The sequence below is a fragment of the Sycon ciliatum genome, chromosome 11, assembly GCF_964019385.1.
Source record: "Sycon ciliatum chromosome 11, ocSycCili1.1, whole genome shotgun sequence".
NCBI classification, from domain to species: domain Eukaryota; kingdom Metazoa; phylum Porifera; class Calcarea; order Leucosolenida; family Sycettidae; genus Sycon; species Sycon ciliatum.
In genome coordinates, this window is record NC_088653.1 from 22,159,832 (window position 1) to 22,182,320 (window position 22,489).

The 22,489-nt window shown below is 47.7% G+C and overlaps 1 long non-coding RNA gene across 1 annotated transcript; it reads left to right on the top strand.

Annotated features, from left to right (window-relative positions):
- The first annotated feature begins 17,587 nt into the window (after positions 1-17,587).
- Positions 17,588-19,143, top strand: LOC135827580 (uncharacterized). The gene is made up of 2 exons (XR_010555505.1): positions 17,588-17,897; positions 18,815-19,143. It is a non-coding gene; the product is annotated as an uncharacterized LOC135827580 (long non-coding RNA).
- The last annotated feature ends 3,346 nt before the right edge of the window (positions 19,144-22,489 follow it).

Here is a 22,489-nt window from a genome sequence, read left to right on the forward strand (position 1 = left end):
ATGCAGAGGGGGGGGGGGGGGGGGGGGGGGGAGAGAAGTTTGCCACCCGCACCAATGGCAGGGCGCTGGGCAGTAGCAAGCTGTGACTAGTCGACTGTGAGTATGAGTCAGGTGTGAAGCAGGGAGACAGGGTGATAGAAAACAGGTGTAGAGTGACCACTTGCCCCCGATGGCGAGTCACCGAGTCGCAGAAAAAGTCAAAGTATGTCAAGTGTGATGAAGCAGTGTGGTCAAAAAGTGAAAAAGAGGCAAGTGCAGATGGTAGCCCAGGTAATGAAAGTAGTATACTAGTACATGTATATGTACAGTATGGCGTAATATTATGCTAAATGCATTATACAAGGTCCCAGCCGGTGCTTGTGTTAACTGGTGGCTTGGTGTCACGTATTTCAATGGCCTCACGAAGATTGCGACGGGCTCTGTCGGGCTCTCTGGCGATGACGGAGACTTCCGAGAATGCACTTTCTGCGCAAGCCAAAGTGCAGTCAGGGTGCTTGGTTCTGTAATGGTCCCCCCAGGGCTTGTCTACTGTCCTCCTTCGTGCGTCTCCAGTATGCTCATCCAGCCGGGTCTCAAGGAATCGCTCCGTCTCACCAACATAATTATTGCTGTACACATTTCTTGCATTTTGTTTCGTATACCACATTTTTCTGCATGCAGGCATCCCGGGCCCCCGTCTGGCATGTCAGGCACGGTCCCTTGGGCCGACGTACGCTTCAGACTTCCAGCATTCTCGTACACGACTCTGACGGGTATTTTATATTTTCGTATGGCTTTGTTTACAGCATAATCCACTTGGTCAGATTTGTATGGTAATTTCAAGAAGGCACTGGATGGGTTTGTCCAACGCCGACGCTTTGGCTTGCTAGCTCGTGTGCGCGCCTCGTTGATGACAATGTCCGGATAGTGATTCAGTTTTAGTTGCTTGGTTATCATCAATTCACTTTCACTGCGCATCTGGAGACCTGATGATAGGTGCTGGGCTCTCAGAAATTGCGAGGAGGCAACGGCCAACTTCATATGTTAGGGAGTAGCCGACGCATAATCCATAAGTAGCCCACTGCTGCATGGTTTCTGGAATAGCTTCTATGCCAACTCTCCCGACTCCTTGATCGCAATGGTTGAATCCATGTAATTCACTGAGCCACTCACCTCACTCAACTCGTATGTGAACTTGATCCTTGGGTGGTAAGAGTTGAAGAGCTGTACGAACTGTAGAAGCCGCTCTCTGCTATAGGTCCATAGGATTAGGATGTCGTCAATGTAGCGCTTGTACACTAGCGGCTTGATCTCTGCGGTCTGTAGAAGTCTGGTCTCGATTGTATGCATAAAGATAATGGCGAAGGGTGGTGCCAGGTTGTTGCCCATGGCTTCTTTTGGCGCTACACTCTGCGTAACGCCATGGCACGCGCACTCACTTCACAGAGCACAGTGCAATGGCGCGCTACCTTCTGCTGCTTCTTCTCCGTGATGTGCTAGTTGCACCTTCTCTCTCTCTCTGTCCCCCCCCCCTCCCCTTCTGCATACTAGGTGACATATTTCGCATCTTTTGTTGGCTCTATACTCTGCGTATATATACTGCTCTTTTGTGGCTTCCACGGTATTCATTGTTATAACCTGACGATGGCCAAGTGCCGAAACGTTGTATTATAATGGAATGGCTCAGATTTGCAGAGAATCGTGGAATGGGTGAGTTCACCCAATTGTGTAAATACTATTAAACTGCAGGCAGCCTCAAAACATCTTCTCACTTGATTATAAGTGGAACTTGATTATAAGTCACACTTGATTATAAGTCGCACTTGATTATAAGTCGCACTTGATTATAAGCCACACTTGATTATAAGTCGTACTTGATTAAAATTCGCACTTGATTATAAGTCGCACTTGATTATAAGTCGCACTTAATTATAAGTCACACTTGATTATAAGTCACACTTGATTATAAGTCGCACTTGATTATAAGTCGCACTTGATTATAAGTCACACTTGATTATAAGTCACACTTGATTATAAGTCGCACTTGATTATAAGTCGCACTTGATTATAAGTCACACTTGATTATAAGGCACACTTGATTATAAGTCACACTTGATTGTAAGTCACACTTGATTATAAGTCACACTTGATTATAAGTCACACTTGATTATAAGTCGCACCCTATTTTTAGTTCTGAACCAAATTGTATCAATATATCCACATAACCATGAAGTCACACTCGATTGTAAGTCACACCGTCTTCTTTGTTTTTCAAGTAAAGTGTTAAGAGAGCATGTCTGAGAATACCAAAGTATGTGTGCAAGTGGATCTCTCCGATTTCGCTCAAAATTTGCAGGTAGGTTCCCTTTGGGGTGTGGATCGCTCGTGCAAAGCCCTTGAAAAAGTTTCTGAAGGGAACCTTGAAATTTGCATACCCCTCAAAAATGGCCGAAATATCACATTATTTATGGGTCTAGAAACGAGTCACGCCACAGCGTATACGAACAAGCTATGAACAAAACTCCATCAAGCCAACATTGCCTCACCTCAGAAGAGTTCCTGGAGCAGTACCGCTTAGCCACGCCAGCATCCCAGAAGACGAGGTCCATCACCCCCTGACGCCACAAATGATCGTCTTGAAAATAGCCAATTTACAAGCGCTGGCAAAACAGCCAGCTACGTCCTCAATTGGCCAGAACTATACACCGGCAGATAGTAGAACACCTCTTCTAGCGCTGAGGACATGTCCCCCATCTTCCTTTTGGGGTTTTCTTGAAATAAACTTTTTTGAATTTTTCCACTCGACCATGCTGAAATACGGCCAAAGTCATACCTGCGCAGGAAAGCTCGCCCCTCCGCGACGTCTCCTCAGCAATTTCTACTCCAACACTACACCCAAGGCCGCAGAACAAAGTGTAGTGTTGACTCTGACAAGGAAAAGCAGCGGTGATCACTTGTCACTCCAAACGACAAGCTTCTCCTTGCGCCACCAATAAATTTTTGTGCGACTGTTGATGCAAAAGTGACTGAAGGCCTGAGCGCAGTTTTTGAATCTTATTGCAAGATGCACGATGAGATCGCGTGCTCTGTGACGTAGGATGACGCTTCCTGCATCACGATACGCGGCCATCGATCGCGAATGTGCCTGGAACGCTACTCGGAACAGACCATGATGGCAGAGGTAAGATGAGCTTCATTTCCTGCTTGAACTGCTGAGAACCCCCACAAACTGTCCTAGGAGTGTTGCAATGGCAGCAAGCCGTTGAAATATGCCCCTCGTACAGCATGGAGAGTTATTCGTCTTTCACACTTACCTCCTGCAATCCCGAATATAGTCCAACAGTAAAGTCCCTTGTTTTCATGTCGATGCTCGACAAAAGCGGCTAGCTCGGTCCCTTTGTGTTGACTGGAACGCGAGTAGCACTGGCTGCACGCACTTGTTGCGTGAACTGCATGAGAGATTTCTTACGTCATAAAGAATGTGATTTCATCATCATTTCACTGGTCTTCGACCTACATGGTCAGGGAAAGTCCCGGTTCGTAGGCCTACACTAAGGCTACAACACGGTCAGCGTGTTCTTGAGCGCAGTAACAACACAAGTGTGATCACTTCCAGACCAACGGGCGTTCAAGGCGAGTAACAAGCGCACTTGACAAAGGTGACTCTGAAATCTCGTGAGCCGTGATCCACGCGACTTGGCATTCTTGCGTCACAAGGCACGTGATTTCACCGTGCATCTTGCAATAAAATTCAAAAACTGCGCTCAGGCCTTCAGTCACTTTTGCATCAACAGTCAGTAGCACAAAAATTTATTGGTGGCGCAAGGAGAAGCTTGTCGTTTGGAGTGACAAGTGATCACCGCTGCTTTTCCTTGTCAGAGTCAACACTACACTTTGTTCTGCGGCCTTGGGAGTAGTGTTGGAGTAGAAATTGCTGAGGAGACGTCGCGGAGGGGCGAGCTTTCCTGCGCAGGTATGACTTTGGCCGTATTTCAGCATGGTCGAGTGGAAAAATTCAAAAAAGTTTATTTCAAGAAAACCCCAAAAGGAAGATGGGGGACATGTCCTCAGCGCTAGAAGAGGTGTTCTACTATCTGCCGGTGTATAGTTCTGGCCAATTGAGGACGTAGCTGGCTGTTTTGCCAGCGCTTGTAAATTGGCTATTTTCAAGACGATCATTTGTGGCGTCAGGGGGTGATGGACCTCGTCTTCTGGGATGCTGGCGTGGCTAAGCGGTACTGCTCCAGGAACTCTTCTAAGGGCCGGGTTCCACTGCGGCTCCGCGGCTCCGCTGCTCCGCAGCACTTGGCTGCATGCAGCGGAGCAGCGCGGTTCCACTGTCACTCGCCATTCGCGGTACCGCGGTCGTGGTCCACACTTTTTGATGACGTTTCACCTGCCTGCGCGCGCGCGAAATCAAACAAATCCTCGTGTTCTGGCCTGCGCAACGAATTAAAATTTGAATTTTAAAATTCTGGCGTACAAAACAATGCAAAGTACGGGAAACAGGTCGAGCCGCGACCGCGGCTCGCAGTTTTTGGTCAAGAATCGTAGCAAAAGCTCGCGGTGAGCCGCGGACTCGCTGCTCCAGCTCGAGCCGCGGTCACTATGGTAATGATGACGTTTCAAGCCGCGAAAGACGAGCAGCGGGGCAGCGGAGCCGCAGTGGAACCCGGCCCTTAGGTGAGGCAATGTTGGCTTGATGGAGTTTTGTTCATAGCTTGTTCGTATACGCTGTGGCGTGACTCGTTTCTAGACCCATAAATAATGTGATATTTCGGCCATTTTTGAGGGGTATGCAAATTTCAAGGTTCCCTTCAGAAACTTTTTCAAGGGCTTTGCACGAGCGATCCACACCCCAAAGGGAACCTACCTGCAAATTTTGAGCGAAATCGGAGAGATCCACTTGCACACATACTTTGGTATTCTCAGACATGCTCTCTTAAAAGGTTCGACTTGCATTCGGGGGAATATGGTACGGGGAAACCACGCAGTTGTGCGATTTGTTTTGCTGGCTTTTGGGGCGTCATGCGTATGGAAACGCGGCGAAATGGAAGTTCCAACATGTTGGAATTTTCAGCGCGTATCAGGCGTACATGCCAGTCACTTTGACCGGCGGGGTCCAAAAATGAGTACTCGAAGGCGTCGCATGTGCTGAATACGACTCTAATTGCTGTTTTTTTGTGAAAGCCTGAGCGCGCGTTTTGACACGCATGAACCGAAAGCGTGCCGCGCCCACGTGCCAGTTGGGAACACAGCTTAAGACCCCACCACAAACCAGGCACACATGCCGTTCACACGTTGACACGCACAGACTAACACCAACACAAAGACATATACATGTACACAATACTCACACAAAAGAAATTTAAATAAACTTCAACAATAACATCACACACCTTGACCTTGACCTTGATCTTCCCCATTGCGTACGCAATGATAGCGAATGTCAGAAAGCTTAAGCGAGTACACGAACGCAGAATTTGTCATGACGTTTCAGGTCTCTGGGTCGACAAAATGGGCGTCCACAGACACAGAGAAGAGGATCAGGAGCGTGCCGTGGCGGTGGAGTGCTACTCTCAACTCGTCTCCAGCCGGGATGATCTTGGCAACTCTCAAGCCAGGTGGTCACGCCGAGGTCCGCCAGGTCAGTCCACACCACATCTCGCCACCTCTTCTTCGGGCCGTGACGAGGACGGGGGGGGGGGGGGGGCAGGCAGCTCGCCGAACAGCAATTGTTTCGGTGCGCACGAGTCGTCCATCCTGCCGACATGACCTAGACATCACACACACACACACACACACACACACACACACACACACACACACACACACACACACACACACACACACACACACACACACACACACACACACACACACACACACACACACACACACACACACACACACACACACACACACACACACACACACACACACACACACACACACACACACACACACACACACACACACACACACACACACACACACACACACACACACACACACACACACACACACACACACACACACACACACACACACACACACACACACACACACACACACACACACACACACACACACACACACACACACACACACACACACACACACACACACACACACACACACACACACACACACACACACACACACACACACACACACACACACACACACACACACACACACACACACACACACACACACACACACACACACACACACACACACACACACACACACACACACACACACACACACACACACACACACACACACACACACACACACACACACACACACACACACACACACACACACACACACACACACACACACACACACACACACACACACACACACACACACACACACACACACACACACACACACACACACACATATAACCGTATACTCTCAGCACTCAAAGCACATACTTGTAGTTACATAAGTAGTTATCATTCGTTCATTGTCTTACAAGGAGAAGAAGAAGAGCAAGGTAGTGCGAGGATGCGCACAGCTATCCATGCATTCCGGCTATGGTGTACTATTTATGTGTATACAAATTACGTGTCATAAAGTAGCCATGCTACACTATCCTCCTCCTACCAATAATTCACGCCCTCGTGAATAGAGAAAGAAAACAGAAACATAAAAAATAAAAACTCAGGACATAGCAAAATCAGTAAACCGAGCAGGCAGTCCAGGATTGCGAGCGAGATGGGCTCTGACGACAGCGGACAACAAGTAGGGTCATGGTCGAGGGCTTGCAGAGTAAGCACCGTGAGGCATCAGACGCGAACCGAGTGTTCCTTCTGATCCAACTGCATTAGCCGAGAACAAACGCATGGTACGACTAGTGCCAGAAACCTTCGGGAGGACGAACAAATTTTCCACTCACCGCATTGTACCTGGGCAAAACCACTGAGAGGTCGACATACACAGCTTTGGCAGCAGCCAACTCAGTGGCGGAGAGGCCAGCTACTACAGGAGTTACGACATATACAGATGCCATTGCGGCAGGGGAACTGGCTTGCTCCGGCTGATCTGCAAAAGTCTCGAGATGGGATCGATGCGCCTCCGGCAACAAGGTACGTAAGAGACCATCTGGACTCAAGTACTGCCGACCCGGCCGGTGAACAGCAGTGAAGCTATACTCCGAGAGTTGCTCCACCCACCGAGCTTTGCGACCGCGTGGTTCCTGAACGGACAACAACGCCGTGAGGGCAGTGTTATCGGTACGGGCAATGAAATTCCGACCGAGTAAATAGTGCCGGAACTGATTGGCAAAATGCACAAGGGCAAGTGTTTCCCGGTCTGACGCATCGTAGTTCCTCTCTACCTTCGTCAATACCCGGCTGCCAAAGGCAATGGGGTGTTCCTCGCCATCTTGAATTTGACTGAGGACAGCTCCAATGGCCACCATGTTTGCATTAGTATCTAGAACATAGCTGTCAGACGAGACAGAAAAGTCAGGATATGCTAACACTGGGGCTGTGGTCAATGACCGCTTCATAGACGTCAACGCCGCATCACTACTCTTAGTCCATGTAAAGCTGGCACCCTTGCCTCAAGTACTGCCGACCCGGCCGGTGAACAGCAGTGAAGCTATACTCCGAGAGTTGCTCCACCCACTGAGCTTTGCGACCGCGTGGTTCCTTAACGGACAACAACGCCGTGAGGGCAGTGTTATCAGTACGGGCAATGAAACTCTGACCGAGTAAATAGTGCCGGAACTGATTGGCAAAATGCACAAGGGCAAGTGTTTCCCGGTCTGACGCATCCTAGTTCCTCTCTACCTTCTACAATACCCGGCTGCCAAAGGCAATGGGGTGTTCCTCGCCATCTTGAATTTGACTGAGGACAGCTCCAATGGCCACCTTGCTTGCATTACAAGGGCGTCGGAAGCGGTACGACTGGTACGGCTCGAGCCGTACCACTTTGGGGTCCAGGTGGTGCACGCGGAACGTCCAAATCCGGTGTAAAAAAAATGGGGGGGGGGGGATCGAGTTTGTACATGACCACGCGTGATCGTGAGCCGCGCGCGATCCGTCACCGGTGCACCAGTCAGGTCACTGTACCGTGTAACGCGTGACTAGGCTGTCGACTACGGAACTGCATGGCATGTATGTGTCATGACTCGTAGATCTTTGGAGACCCTCTGGAGAGGGAAATTTTGAGTGTTTTTTGAAAAAAAATTCCCGGGGCAAGTTTCCCTCGGACTCCCTCTCACTGTCGAGCCGTACCACTTTCTACCTCCTTCCGACGCCCCTGCATTAGTATCTAGAACAAAGCTGTCAGACAAGACAGAAAAGTCAGGATATGCTAACACTGGGGCTTTGGTCAATGACCGCTTCATAGACGTCAACACCGCATCACTACTCTTAGTCCGTGTAAAGCTGGCACCCTTGCCTGCTAATACATTCAGTGGAGTGGAGCGCTGAGCAAAACCACGGATGAGGCGGCGGTAAAACAGAAACACCTGACACCTCGTACAGACTGGGGTACGGCCCACTTCACAATAGCCTCAACCCTGGTGGGATCCGGAGCCAAACCTTCAGCCGAAACTTAATGGCCAAGGAAGAGCACCTTCCGTTGGAAAAAAGAACATTTTTCCAAGTTTACCTTTAGTCCAGCAGTACGAACCCGGCCAAATACAGACTGCAGGATCTGGAGCTGTCCAGTGAAGGTAGAGCTGGCATTCAATATACTGTTGAAGAATACTTGACAGAATGGCTGGGTAGGCACACTACATAAACCATGAAGCACTGCTTCCATTACACGGTGGAACGTCGCTGGACCATTTCTACAGCCAGACACAATCAAGAAATCACACAAACCCAACGGTGTCGTAACGGCAGTCTTTGCCGTATGGTCCTCGTGCTTAGGAACCTGCCAATATCCTGACGCCAAATCCAGGCAAGTGAACCATGAACAGCCAGAGAGTGAGTCCAATATGTCATCAACACGTGGGATAGGATACGCGGCATCTGGCTCCGCAATTCTGTTCAACTTACGGTAGTCGATACATAATCGGAGAGATCCGTCCTTCATGGGAATGAGAACTATGGGCGACGCCCAGCGTCTAATGGACTCGGTGAGTATACCACGGGACAACAGATCATCCAGCAAAGCTTGCAAAGCGCGCGTAGGCTGCTTAACTGGCTGTACATGTGTATCACCAGCACTACATGTGCTATGTGGCAAAACATCACAAGAACCAAAATCACCCTCGGGCCTCCTGCAAGAGAAACAAGTCATGATTCTCACGGAGAAGCTCTGTAAGTCTGATCTTTTCAGGTGCTGCCAGGTGATTCCGAGACTCAACACACGTACGGATTATCTCGGCACGTTCCGGGGATAGCACAACCGGTTGCATATCCGCTAGGGCTCAAACGGTTAGTCCGATTAACCGGTTGCAGACCGGTTACGAAGAACCGTTAGGGGTAAAACCGTGACCGTTTGAGCCCTAATATCCGCAACAGATGAATCAGCAGGATCATCATCCTCTCCAAGCAAGTTATCGGGTACAGGAGATAATTCTGCAATATCAACATCTTTAGCAATTTGTACTGCGTAGTCAGAGTGATTCTCCAACACAACTACCGCACCGGACCTGCCAGGTCCAACCGTAACCACACTGGGGGTCACAGACACATCTGGAAACTTTACCAAGAATGAGTCCAGTGGAACAGCAACACAATCCACAGTCACAGATGCCTCTTGCACCGACTTGCATGGGACCAGCACGACATGGCCGGCAGGCAGAGTTAATTTACTACAAACAGTGACACGAGAATAGTACGTGCCCGGGTCTTCCTCAGAATTACTATCACTACATGTACTCCAAGAGTCAGATAGCGGTTCAGTGTCCGCCGCAACAACCGGACTGGGCTCTGATGGACCAACACTAGTAGCTTTCACTCCTAGCAGGACTGACAGATCATTTAAAGTTAGCGTGCCTTGAGGAATGTTCAATAACGCTCCATGGTCAAACAAGAAATCAGATCCCAATATCATATCACGGCGGATATCAGGAGACACTACAAATGTATGCAAGAATGAGCGCTCTCCAATGCAGCATTCAATATCCACAGCACCCAGAACCTGGAGTCCCTCACCATTAGCCGCACACAAACGGGGAGCAGCTTGCAAGGGCACATCACCATACGTGGACAAAAATGTTTGCTCATGCAACATAGAAACACAGAACCCAGAGTCAATTAACGCCGTTACACACTTGCCTTGAACATGGAGATCTAGCATAGGGACTACAGACGATACAGCCTCGATACGTACTTCATCTGATGGCTCCTCGTGAACGACTGGGAGTTGTCCCACACCACCAGTCGTACTCAGTTTCCCGAGCGCCAAGGGTTGTGTGGGCAATCTACAGCAAAATGGCCCGGTTGTCCACAACCAAAACAAATGGGTGGTTCCACATGACCACCACGACCATACGAATATCCACGACCACTGCTACTGCTATGAGGCTGATCAAATTCGAAACTATTAGTATTACTTGCTCCTGCAGGAACTTGTGTTGGTTGAGCAACAATTTCCAAACAGCTGAGTCTCTTTTCGAGGTCTGTCAATCTGTCAACCTGCGATCAAGTTTCTCGAGCGCTTGAGCTAGTTGATCACGCACTCCGGTGTCATTAGACTGGTGCAACTCTGATGCACTGGCATGTTCGTCAGACGGTATCTTTAACAGACGAGGTCGGGGGGACCTGGTCTTCTTTCTGCCTTTGGACTTGCCAATCTCGATATCTCACTATCAATGGCCCAAGCTACATAGCTGCGAGTTACAAACATTTGTAGTTCAAAAAAACTTTTGAAAAATGTTACTGATCTACACGTACTACAGTGGTCCCTCTATAATCCGGCACCATTTGTGCCACGGAAATCTGCTGGATTAGGGAGGGTGCTGGATTAACAAATCTGATCTACTGCTGCAATGTGCATGAAGAGGACATTTTGGCTACTGAAAATTGTGCTGGTTTATAGAGGGTGCTGGTTTATAAAGTGCCGGATTAGAGAGGGACGACTGTAGTACACAAAACATTCTGGTTACGTCACACGGACGTACACGTACGGGACATGACGTCAACAGTGTACTTGCTGAGTAAGTATGCACGCACACGCGAGCTCGACTCACGTGCGCAAAATATTTTTGTGAAAATGTAGCCCTTTCTAGCTTTCTGCACCAAACAAAACTGTTACTCATGCACATGCACAGCGCGCGAACGATCAGTCAAGAATAAAGAATGCAAAACGAGACGAAGGATAGAATGATCAATACTAGTAAATTAGAACTTAGTCTGTGGGCTGGTCTCCCGAGTAGCTGGAACTGGTCTCAGACTCTCTGGAACTTGTCGACTCTGCAACTTGTCTCTCCTGCGGACGCGTCTTCCCAGCCGAGGACAAAACCGACGACTATTTTTCCGCTGCCACCATTGTAACCGTATACTCTCAGCACTCAAAGCACATACATGTACTTGTAGTTACATAAGTAGTTATCATTCGTTCATTGGGCGCTTTCGATTACACGCATTTCAGTCAATTCTAGAATTAGTTATTGTTGATGCACAGTTCGATTACACAAAAAGTGACAAATTCCGTCGTTAGAATTGATTTTATCCAATTCCGTCGAATCTATCAATTCTGAAGAGAAGGCGGAATTTCTCTAATTCTGGGGCCAGAATTGCACTGTCGGTGTGTTACCGGTTTGGTCATGACTCAAGCGCGAAGAGCCTCCCTGGCCGGCGTGTGCGCGATGCTAGGTCCACGTGCTCGTGATCGATCGCCAGGGTGTAAGTGATCTCTTTTTGCGATTCATGAATTTCGTTTGTGACATGACATGAATAAAATGCGTTGTGAATTCCAGTCGTTCGTTTACAAGGCCGGAATACGCTCATTCTGGTCATTCCAGAATTTTAAAAAAACCAGTTCCAGAATTGTGTAAACATGTAATCGAAAGCGCCCATTGTCTCACAAGGAGAAGAAGACCAAGGCAATGCGAGTATGCGCACAGCTATCCATACATTCCAGCTATGGTGTACTATTTATGTGTATACAAATTACGTGTCATAAAGTAGCCATGCTACACACACACACACACACACACACACCACATACGCACACACCACATACACACACACACACACACACACACACACACACACACACACACACACACACACACGTACCATGTACCATGTATCCGCCCGTCGCATTAGAAGTATGCAAATTTGCAAATGCACTGGATGTACACCCACAGATTTTCTCTTATAGCAACGATAGCGGATCTGATTCTGATTGAAACAGATCAAGACAAGCGCCAGATAACTGTCTAGTCCACACAACCGGAAAAACCATGTGAATCGACCACCAATTCACACCTGGTCTACACCACACGGAGTACATGACAATAGGACGGCCCCAAGACAGTAGTTACCTATGCACAGCCTACACTTGCTGGGGTACCCAGTATACAGTATACTGTATAGACAGCACACTGCTTTGATAAAAGCAGACACTAGATGCACTGGTACCTTGAAGTGAAATTGGAGTTACTTTACCAACCACCCTTGGCAACTGAGTAATGGCAACTCAGAGTCAACAGACGTACCAACAACCTCAGCTACTGAGTACTGGCAACCGAGAGTCAACAGACGTACCAACAACCTCAGCTACTGAGTATGAAATTAAGTAACTATACTGGATTGTGGAGCCGAAACTAGTCCAATTGCCAAATGGTTTGGCAAGAAGGTAGCCTTCCGACAGGTTGGGGGAACACACGTATGTACACATGCACACACACACACCTCAGACCTCAGACATGCCCATCGCGGAAGCGGTGATAGCGAACAGCTATAAATTATTAGACATAGCAACTTGTGCTGGGATTACACCATTCAACAGCTTGCAAGGCTGATGAATTGACTGCCACTATTTTTAGCCTGGTATCCACCACACAGCTGTTTGAAGTGACTTTTTTCTGGCCAGTGAATCTCTATTTTTCATTTCAATTTTTTCCATTTTTTTCTTTACACACACACACCACACCACATACTCCGGCATACACACACACACACACACACACACACACACACACACACACACACACACACACACATGCACACACGCACACACACACACACACACACACACACACATGCACACACACACACACACACACACACACACACACACACATGCACACACACACATACATACACACGCGCGCGCGCACACACACACACACACAAATCGATACAGAAAATAGAATCCTCACCTCGGCGAAGAACTAACTTCCAGGTCTTGTACATGACTTGGTTGTCAGGGTCACGTACCAACACAACAACTTCAGTTGGAAACACCTGCATGGCAACAGTATCACCATGACAACATAACTATGACAAACCGTGAATCGAGTTGTGGCCGAGTGCCTTTTTCCAACACACGGCAGACAAGTAGTGTGATACATATGAAAGCTGAACAGTACAGTCATGCGTTGAGAAAATGATTTCAATCAATTTTGACATTCTAGATGTATACATGCACTTTCAGGGGCGTAGCAGCCGCTCCGGACCACTTTTTCACCCGACCACGACCAACATCGTAAAACAAAGTCAAAAGTGCCCAGAATGCAGGATTTTGCACTCTATTAAATTTCAAAATATTCCGGGGGGGGGAGATCCCCCGGACCACCCCCAACGGCGGTGCTACGCGCCTGACTTGTGAAAAGCTGGCTGTGATTCTCACAGTAACAGTGTGTGCATTTGATCACTTTGAGCTGGTTTTAAAATGAAAAAATTCAAAAAAACAACAATTTCGCTGTCAGCAACCTGCCAGGTTTCAGGTGTAATGTAGAATTAGGTGACCAGTGTACCCTTCTCATCCAGTGTGTGTAACAGTATAGACTTGATTGATTGGAGAATTCCCCGAATGATGTTCAAAAAGAAAGCGAGAACCGCAGGAGTGAGAATAGTAGGAACACAAGGTGTTACCATAAGACAAGCAAGAAGTGTCAAGGTAAAACTATTACACTCTCCCGGCCCCATAGGAAGCCCAAGGTTCTATTAGATAACACAATCCAGTTAGGAGATGCAATTGTGGAAAGGGGAATATTAAATAATCACTCATGCACATGCATAACCACATTGAAATGTAATCCAACTCAACTTCATCACTCTCACAAGGAGATGACGCAAAACTATATCAGTCTATAACATATTATTAACTATCTCAGTAAGAGATGCATATGGCTCAGCCCAGTTAGATCAAGGCTGCTGTCGTTGTGAGGCTAGATAGTTCTGCAGCGGTTTAATATTCCGACCAGACTCATCACATAGGTTGCCAGCGGGCTCCCACGTAGCTTCGCTGCTGGGGTAACCCTTCCAATGCACCAGGAAGTGTTGCTCACCACTGCGGTGTCGGTGATTCAAAACGGCTTCGACAACATAGCGTGTGTGTCCATCTAGATCTGTGAAGGGCGGAGGCGGGGGTTGGTGTCTTCCAGGAATCGTGTTCTCTTCGTAGCGTTTAAGAGCAGTGACATTAAACACGGGATGGCAGCGAAGTTCACGGGGTAGTTCCAAGCGAAAAGCACTCGCTCCAATCTTAGCCTGGATACGATACGGACCAAACCACTTGGGTTGCAACTTCCGAGAGGGCTGGCCACGAGTTTCCGGGGTCAGTAGAAAGTCTCTGTAGACAAGAACGCTATCACCAACCTTCAAATCACTGGGCGTTCTCGCCTGGTCTGCGTATAGAGCTTGCCTTGCCTGGGCGTCGAGCATTGCATCTCGAGCTATCCTTAGTGCGGCTTCCTGCTCATGAAGCCAATCGACCGAATCACTCCTTTCCCCTCCCGTAAGAATGAATTCGGGCGGGGACTTAGGGTCAAACCCATAGTTCAGATAGAACGGTGTATTAGCTACAGATGACTGTTGTGAACTATTTATTGCAAACTCGCAGAGTAAAGTAAAAAAAAAGTAAATTATCGTGTCCGTTCCCGAAGGGAACTCACGACGGCCGCTAACACCCGATAAATCCTAGCGGCAGATGCAGCGCCTAACGGTGGGGGTGAGTGGATAAGTCTCACAACCACTGGCACAAGTGCCGCGAACGACCCCATTAGCTGCATCCATGTACCCCTTGTGCCTGGCCACAAGTACCCAGTTGACTGTGGGTAGCAGCACGGCTGGAAAAACCGCTCCCAGGCAGGACTTGAACCAGGTACCTCTCGTATCTCAATCATGGTCTTTGACCAACCCACTGTGCCTGCCTGGTCTTCAACTCGCAGAGTGGTAGAAGCGAATCCCAATTGTCCTGTCTCAAGTTCACAAATGCTCTTAGAACACCTCCCACTTCAGGGGCGGATCCAGAGATCTCTACAGGGGGGTTCCGGTTGAACCAAATTTGAACATCCAAAATATTATGGAATCAGATTGTATTGAAGTTGTGCGGTTGTAATTACGACAATCCGATTGTGTTAGTTGGAATCGCATGCTTTTAAAACAAACTACGGACACATATTCTTCCATCATCGACCACACCACAACTGCGCTCTCCACGTTGCCACAGCACACCACCACTGCACCATCTCTGGAGAGCGCAGTTGTGGTGTGGTGGACGATGGAAAACCTGTACAGGGCCAAATGCTGCTGCTTACCCTACATTGTATATATTTAGTATGGACACATAATCATAATTATACATGTTTGCAATCGACTGGCACACAGGTTCAGTGAGGGCTTGAAGACCCTTTCAACTTTTCTTGTAAAGATCGAATATGCAAGCCATGGGTTCGTTGAGAGCCAGAAATGCCGAAATGACAACTTTCCCTGTCCGTTTGTACTTTCGGAATTTTTAGCATTTTTACGATGCGAAATGCTCTATAATCACAGGAGCATTGTCATCACTTGACAGAAACAACAACAGCGAAACAGTGTCGTCTCGACAATCCGTTCAAGGCCATCTAAAACACATCGCTGGCGCAGCACTCCGTTCCTGCGGAGTAACAACTAGTCACTACTGCATGCTGCAGCAGGTAGAGATTACTGACTTTGCTTGGATGTCGGAGCCCTCATCTTCTGAGGAGCTTGAACTCTACGTGTACGATTCGAAGTTCGTTGAAGAGTGTCATCAATCGGAACATCATTTCTCTTCCGGAAAAAAACTTGTCCAAGGAATACTGACCATACCCATCCAGAGCAGCAGTGAATGACAGCGCCAATGGAGGTAAAATTTGGATCGTTTCCAAAGATCAAAAAGGAAACAAGCTCCCAATGTTGTCTACACTACACGTCTACACTAGTCACTACAGTGTCCGTTTGTAAATCACGGACATGAACGCCAGTAGACAGACTACGTACACGGTACAGTATCGATCTACCGCATGTAGTGCACTGTACTCCTTGACTCAGTGACTGCACTGTGATCGGACGGACGTCCTTTTGTGCACACATGATAATTTTCGATATTTCTCAGCAGTACACTTTGCAAAATTTAGGGGGTTCCATGGAACCCCCGGAACCCCCCTGGATCCGCCACTGAGTAACCATCCTCTGCTACCAGTGTAACAGGTTTAATCAAACTTGAAAAGTAAGAGGCCTGGTTGAGCGTGCCTCGACCAGTTATATGCAAAATGTGATAGTATACATGTGGCAATGGCGCCAATGAAGGTGCTAATAGACAGGCGTAAGACGCATGAGGTGCGAGGGAGTGTAAAGTTATAGAGAACAGGGGAAAACTGTTACAGTCTCTTTGGGTTTGCAACCCTTACCCTCTTGGAAAAATATAGTTGCTAGACTGCGACACTTCAGACCAGGTACTATTAGAGCCGCTAATGGACGACGAGCTATTTTCCGCTATCCGGAGCTCAAGCATTTGAGCCGCTAAATGGACGAGACTCCTGGGGTAAAGGATGCAGAGAATGAGGAGAAAACACTCGTATGGAGCAGGGAGTAGGTATTGTACTACTTCCTGGTATGGAGCACTGAGAAGCGGTAAGTCTTAGGGCAATTCTTAGCCAGTAATTACTTTCTCGCCATAATTATGTTCTCGTTTTTCGTGTCTTCTGTAATGCCAGTACACTAGCAGTACGACTACACTGTAGGCGAGAGTCCATAAGCCAGAGTGTGCAGCTCTCCATCTATGCAGCATAAACAAATTAAAGGGGAACTCCACGAAAAAATGAAACTTTGACAGCCTGTAGAGTTTCGGGCGCTGAGTCGAATGGTCTTGGTCCGAAGCCTCTACGACGAAGCGTTCTTGAGATATTTCACTTTGAAATTGCAAAAACGGGGGCCGCGCCCTGACGTCATGCGGCCATTTGGTTACATCATCACGGGCTGCCTACGTCATTGTGGGAAAGTCGTTTCTCTTCGCCAATCTACAAGCACTAATTTTAGTTGGTATTTCAAGGGAAGATGGGCGATTCCGAACAATCCTCTGTCCCCAGCAATGAAGGCAGCGATGCTGAGGCCAGTGAGGACGACCAACAGCCCACCGCCGCGTATGGTTGGGGCAGGGAGCCCAGACACTCTGCTGAGGAGCTGCCATCGCGTGTAACAAAATTTAATGTTGAGGAAGAAGATGCTTCAGCAGCTGCGTCCGACAGAAGACGAGTAGCTTGGCCACCAGAATCTCGATTCGTTTGGGACTCCGACTGGTGCGAGCGTGGACAAAAGTGTATAGCCATGCCCAGCCCGCGGGAATGATTTTGCTGGAAGGATGCTGCCGTCGCTGTCGACAAGACGGCCCAAGGTTTCTTGCGTAGCGGACCTCGCAGATTACGAGATCGTATCCTTGCATTAGGCTGTGCCCATCACTGCTCTTCGAGGTTATCTCGACATGCAGAAGCCGCCAATGCCAGTGACAGAAGAGTCTGACATTAGGTAAGCCTCAATTAGTTTGCCTTGACTTGTCTTGTGAGGATCGCGTATCAGCATGATACACTTATTCTTATTTTTGGGGGGAAATTTATTGTTGTCAGGCGCACTACAGTAGGCGTCGCACAAGAAAGACATTGTACTGGTAGTTATCACAAGTTTCATGCATGACACAAACAAATTTCTCTTTGCTCCGAGTATGTCTTGACTTATCTTGTGAGGATCGATGGCCGTAATGTTTTGTGTGTAACTTATTGTTGTCAGGCATAGCACGAACAACGTTGTTCTGTACTATAGTGCTATCACAAGTTTTCATGCATGACTCACGTTTTTCTTTGTCATTTTCCCTTGGATTGGTACACGATCTGCAAAGTATGGTAGGTAGTGTTCTGTTGGTGAAGAGAGCACTGCACACAGTTTATGAGCACCATGGGTGCATTTGATCACACCCGAACCCATACTTTATCGTTTCAAGCGATAAGACTTTGTCAATAAACTCGTTCTCTAGTATACCATGGCATGCAACGTACAAGCGTGGGGTCAAGAAAGCGTACACCAAAATAATGCACAAATTCTGGCAGGAGAGTAAGAAATCTGCACTTTCTGACCAAGACATCTCTGTACTAGTACTTGAAGTAGGTAATCGAACGCGTCCTAATCAGTATTCATCCCCCAGATCATTGGAATTCAATTTGAAATCAGCAATTATGGTAAATTCTACAAGACCCTCCATCTTCGTACCAGTGGACACTAAATTAGTATGGCGCGCGCACTGAAAGTGCAGGTAGGTACCGGTAGGTGCAATACAGCGCATATGTAGAGTAAATGAGTATTTGACTATAATAATTATTACGGTACAGCAATGTGGTATGTGTACAAGCACTCATCATACACATTCCATATGACATTCTGTGTTTGTGTAGATCTCTACGCTATGCGGCACACAGGCAGTACACACTATGTACACGGCAAATTGGGCAAGCACGTTCGTTGTCGTCTTCCAGCCTGCGTTGTGAATACCATCAGGCAAAGATATCCAAATCCTGCACCACCTCAGCCTTCTCAGGAGGCTTCCACCTGGAATTTGGCAGGGAAACACGCTTCTCCAAGGCAGGAACATTGAGGTTGCCATTTGCAACCGCTACCACCTCACACATGAGCTTGTCAACATACTCATAGCTCTTTCTGCCGTATAATTTTCTATTTGGCCACAGTCTTCTTTATGCTTTGAGAACTGGACTTTATACCTTCCTATCGCGGTCTTTTTGGTTGTGCTGTGGCGACGGTTGACATTGACGTCGTCAAGAGCTGCGAGATGTGCGTGTCCAATCATCCCCAGAATTGAGAAACGAATGCGTTTGAGAATGTAGTTTGGCAGGACACTGTGATATACCTGCATGGCAAAAAGAATATGGAGAAAACACACTTGCTTAGACAATATACTGCTGTATGAGAAAATGGAAACTTCACCGTACAGGACGACTCTTGTTCTCAATTGCATTGTTCGTTTCATTCCCTGTGTTGCCCATAAGAGACGGGAGCAAAAATGTTCAGCAGATGTTTGTTGTCTTCTGGCGTGGAGTGGCGGCGTCATTAGATGTACACATAGTCATTTCACTAAGTACACCACTACTACAGCATACCGTATATTCTCTAATATAAGCGCCGTGCTTATATTTTTTCAACACCCCTCTACCCCGCGCTTATATTGGAGACTGCGCTTATATTTTTTCAACCAATACAATCCATACAGAGCAAGAAGAAATACATGCTAGATATCATGCATGCAGCATTGATTTCCACCAAGACCGTGCTAATAATAGAGACCGTGCTTATGTTTCGAAAGGTGCTCACAGTGTGCTAGTATTAGAGACTGTGCTAGTAATGGAGACCTGTGCTTATAATAGAGAATATACGGTATGTACTATCCTTAGGCTAGCGTGCATGCGATTGAGTATGTGGGTGCGTATGTGTGTGTGTTGTTGTGTTTGTGTGTGTGCACGCACACGCGCGCGCATGTGGGTGAAGGTGTGAGTGCATGTGTATAATATGTGTAGTTCCCACTGTATTCCTTGCACAATAGGTCTTCACTTACTTTTCTTTCGCATACAACCAGAACCCATTCCTTGTTCGAAATTAGATTTTTTGGCCTGGTGATCCCGCAAGCGTGGAACTCGGAGTGTAATAAATTTTTGTTTCACTTTACTTGCACTATTCCTAGGCTGTCCAGACTTCTAACAACTGCTCTGAGTGATATGGTATTCATGCAACCATGCCTAGAAGTAGGGTAGCTGTTATAAATAGAGACATATCCACGCAATCAACTTACACTGGTTCAGTTTGGCAGGATTGGTGAGACAGTTCGTCGTGCATGCTGCCTGCACATCGCAAGCAAACAGTTCTGTAACCTTCGTACTTGCTGGGGGTCTGTCTGTTTGCGTCCCAGTTGATGACAGATGTGCACAGTTTGAGTACTGGTATGCGCAAAGTTACTGGGGTAATATCGTTCATCAGCTAGCTGCAGTCGGAGTTGATGGGGTGATGTACTCTTCTGATCCTGATGGAACGTATCTCGCCCTGCTTTCTCAGTTGCAGCTTGTTGAGTTCGCTTTGCTGGAGGCTCACGGTTCGGAGGGCACTGGTACACTGATGAGGGCTTTCCTGGACGGCGTACTCGTCAAAACTCAGCTCTCAAGTCCCTCTGGATCATAAATGCAGCGAGCAAACATTGCTCGTGCTGCGAAAATAGGCTTGAAATTTTCACGACGCATTGCAACATCTCGGCGCTTTGCCAGGTCTCCATCCTTTGGGAATCTGAGAAAACTAACCCCAGGAGGATGATATGATACTGGCACAACCAACAACACAACAATTTGGCATTGCAGCGGCTCGGGCGACTTGGCAAACTACTTTCTGAATTGATTTCGTCCTGAAGAAAGTGAGATTCAAAATCCAAGTATTTTCGCACCATGCCACAATGACGTCACACATACATTGGTATGGGGCGTGGCTAAAATTGAAATTATATCAAGAACGCTTTCTCGTAGAGACTTCGGACCAAGACCATTCGACTCAGCGCCCGAAACTCTACAGGCTATCAAATTTTCATTTTTTCGTGGAGTTCCCCTTTAATGACAAATTTCCTTTGCCTAAGGGCTGGGTTCCACTGCCGCTCCGCCGCACATCATCCACGGCATGAAACGTCATCATTGCGAGCTGGTCCAGCGAGTCAGCGGCTCATCACCAGCTTTCGCTTCGCTGCTTGATACAAAAAAAATGCAAGCCGCGGTCACGGCTTGCATTGTTTCCCGCACTTAATTGTTTTATTCGGGGGAATTTTAATTCGTTGCACAGGCCAGAACACTAGGATTTTTTTGGATTTCACGCGTGCGCAGGCAGGCTAAATGTCATCAAAAAACGTCGAGCACGATCGCGGTACCGTGAATGGCGAGTGTCACTGGAACCGCGCCGCTCTGCTGCATGCAGCCAAGTACTGTGGAGCTGCAGAGCCGCAGTGGAACCCGGCCCTAACCAAACTAATAGCAATTTGAAAATGTTTGACAATTTATTTTTCATAAAAAACTTGACAACATTGTTCTTCTGTAGAGTGCCGCTGGCAACTCCATCGATGAACTCCATCAATGAGCGCAGGGATAAAGTTTAGAAACCCTTCGAGCGAGAACGTGTTTTCAAAAAGGAAGCACAAATATGCCGCGTAACTTTCCCTCTAGTATGGCCCCATCAAAGCCACTCGCTGACTACTTACCAGTAAAATGGGGTTGGACGGTTGTCAGATTAGCTGACATGTTTCAGCCAACACAACCATAAGCAGTTGTCAACTCTCAAGACTAAAAGAGCTTGCGAAGAAAGTGAGAAACCTTGGCTATGAAAGCACATGAAGCGTCAGAACATAATCGAGCAAACTTGGACCTAGATTACCAGTGTCTGCTCCAGAGCCGGGTCAGTGGCCCTGTTTGTGAGTACTTGGACCTTTTGGAAAAAGAACACTGGGTTACCTGCGACCCGGTCGGAAGTCCTGTCGAGTACTATACTTTTTTATACTTCGAGGGTATACCGCCACTGACAGGCTGCATACGCGTGCAGATGCGTGCGGCCAGAGTGCCCAGTGCGAGTACGTTCATACATGTACATGTACAATCATGTGCATCAGGAAGTCGAAAGTAATTTTACGACTCCCTGACACACAGTAGCCGCACTTGAACGCATCTGGCTCTTGCCCAGTGTTGCAGGAATTGTGCCAGGTAGACGTGTACCCGGTTTGTGTGAAATCTTAGAACAGGTACTGCATACCCTATCATATCTGTGTACATGGGTATACAGAGTCAGTGTTGTTGCGTCCCACTCAGCACCCTTCTGGTTCATTTCGGCACCAGCACTCTTTGCGTATGCAGAGTTGAGTAGAGTGCAAGTTCGGACCACAACTGCGGCACAAGCACACTGTAGCAGATAGTAGCAAACCTAACCTGTGCCGTGATGCACGGCACGTGTGTGCATCTACTTCATCCCTGAGTAACACACCTGGTATATTGTGCACAATAGGGCACAGTAAATAATCAGCATGCATCGCAGTTTTCTGC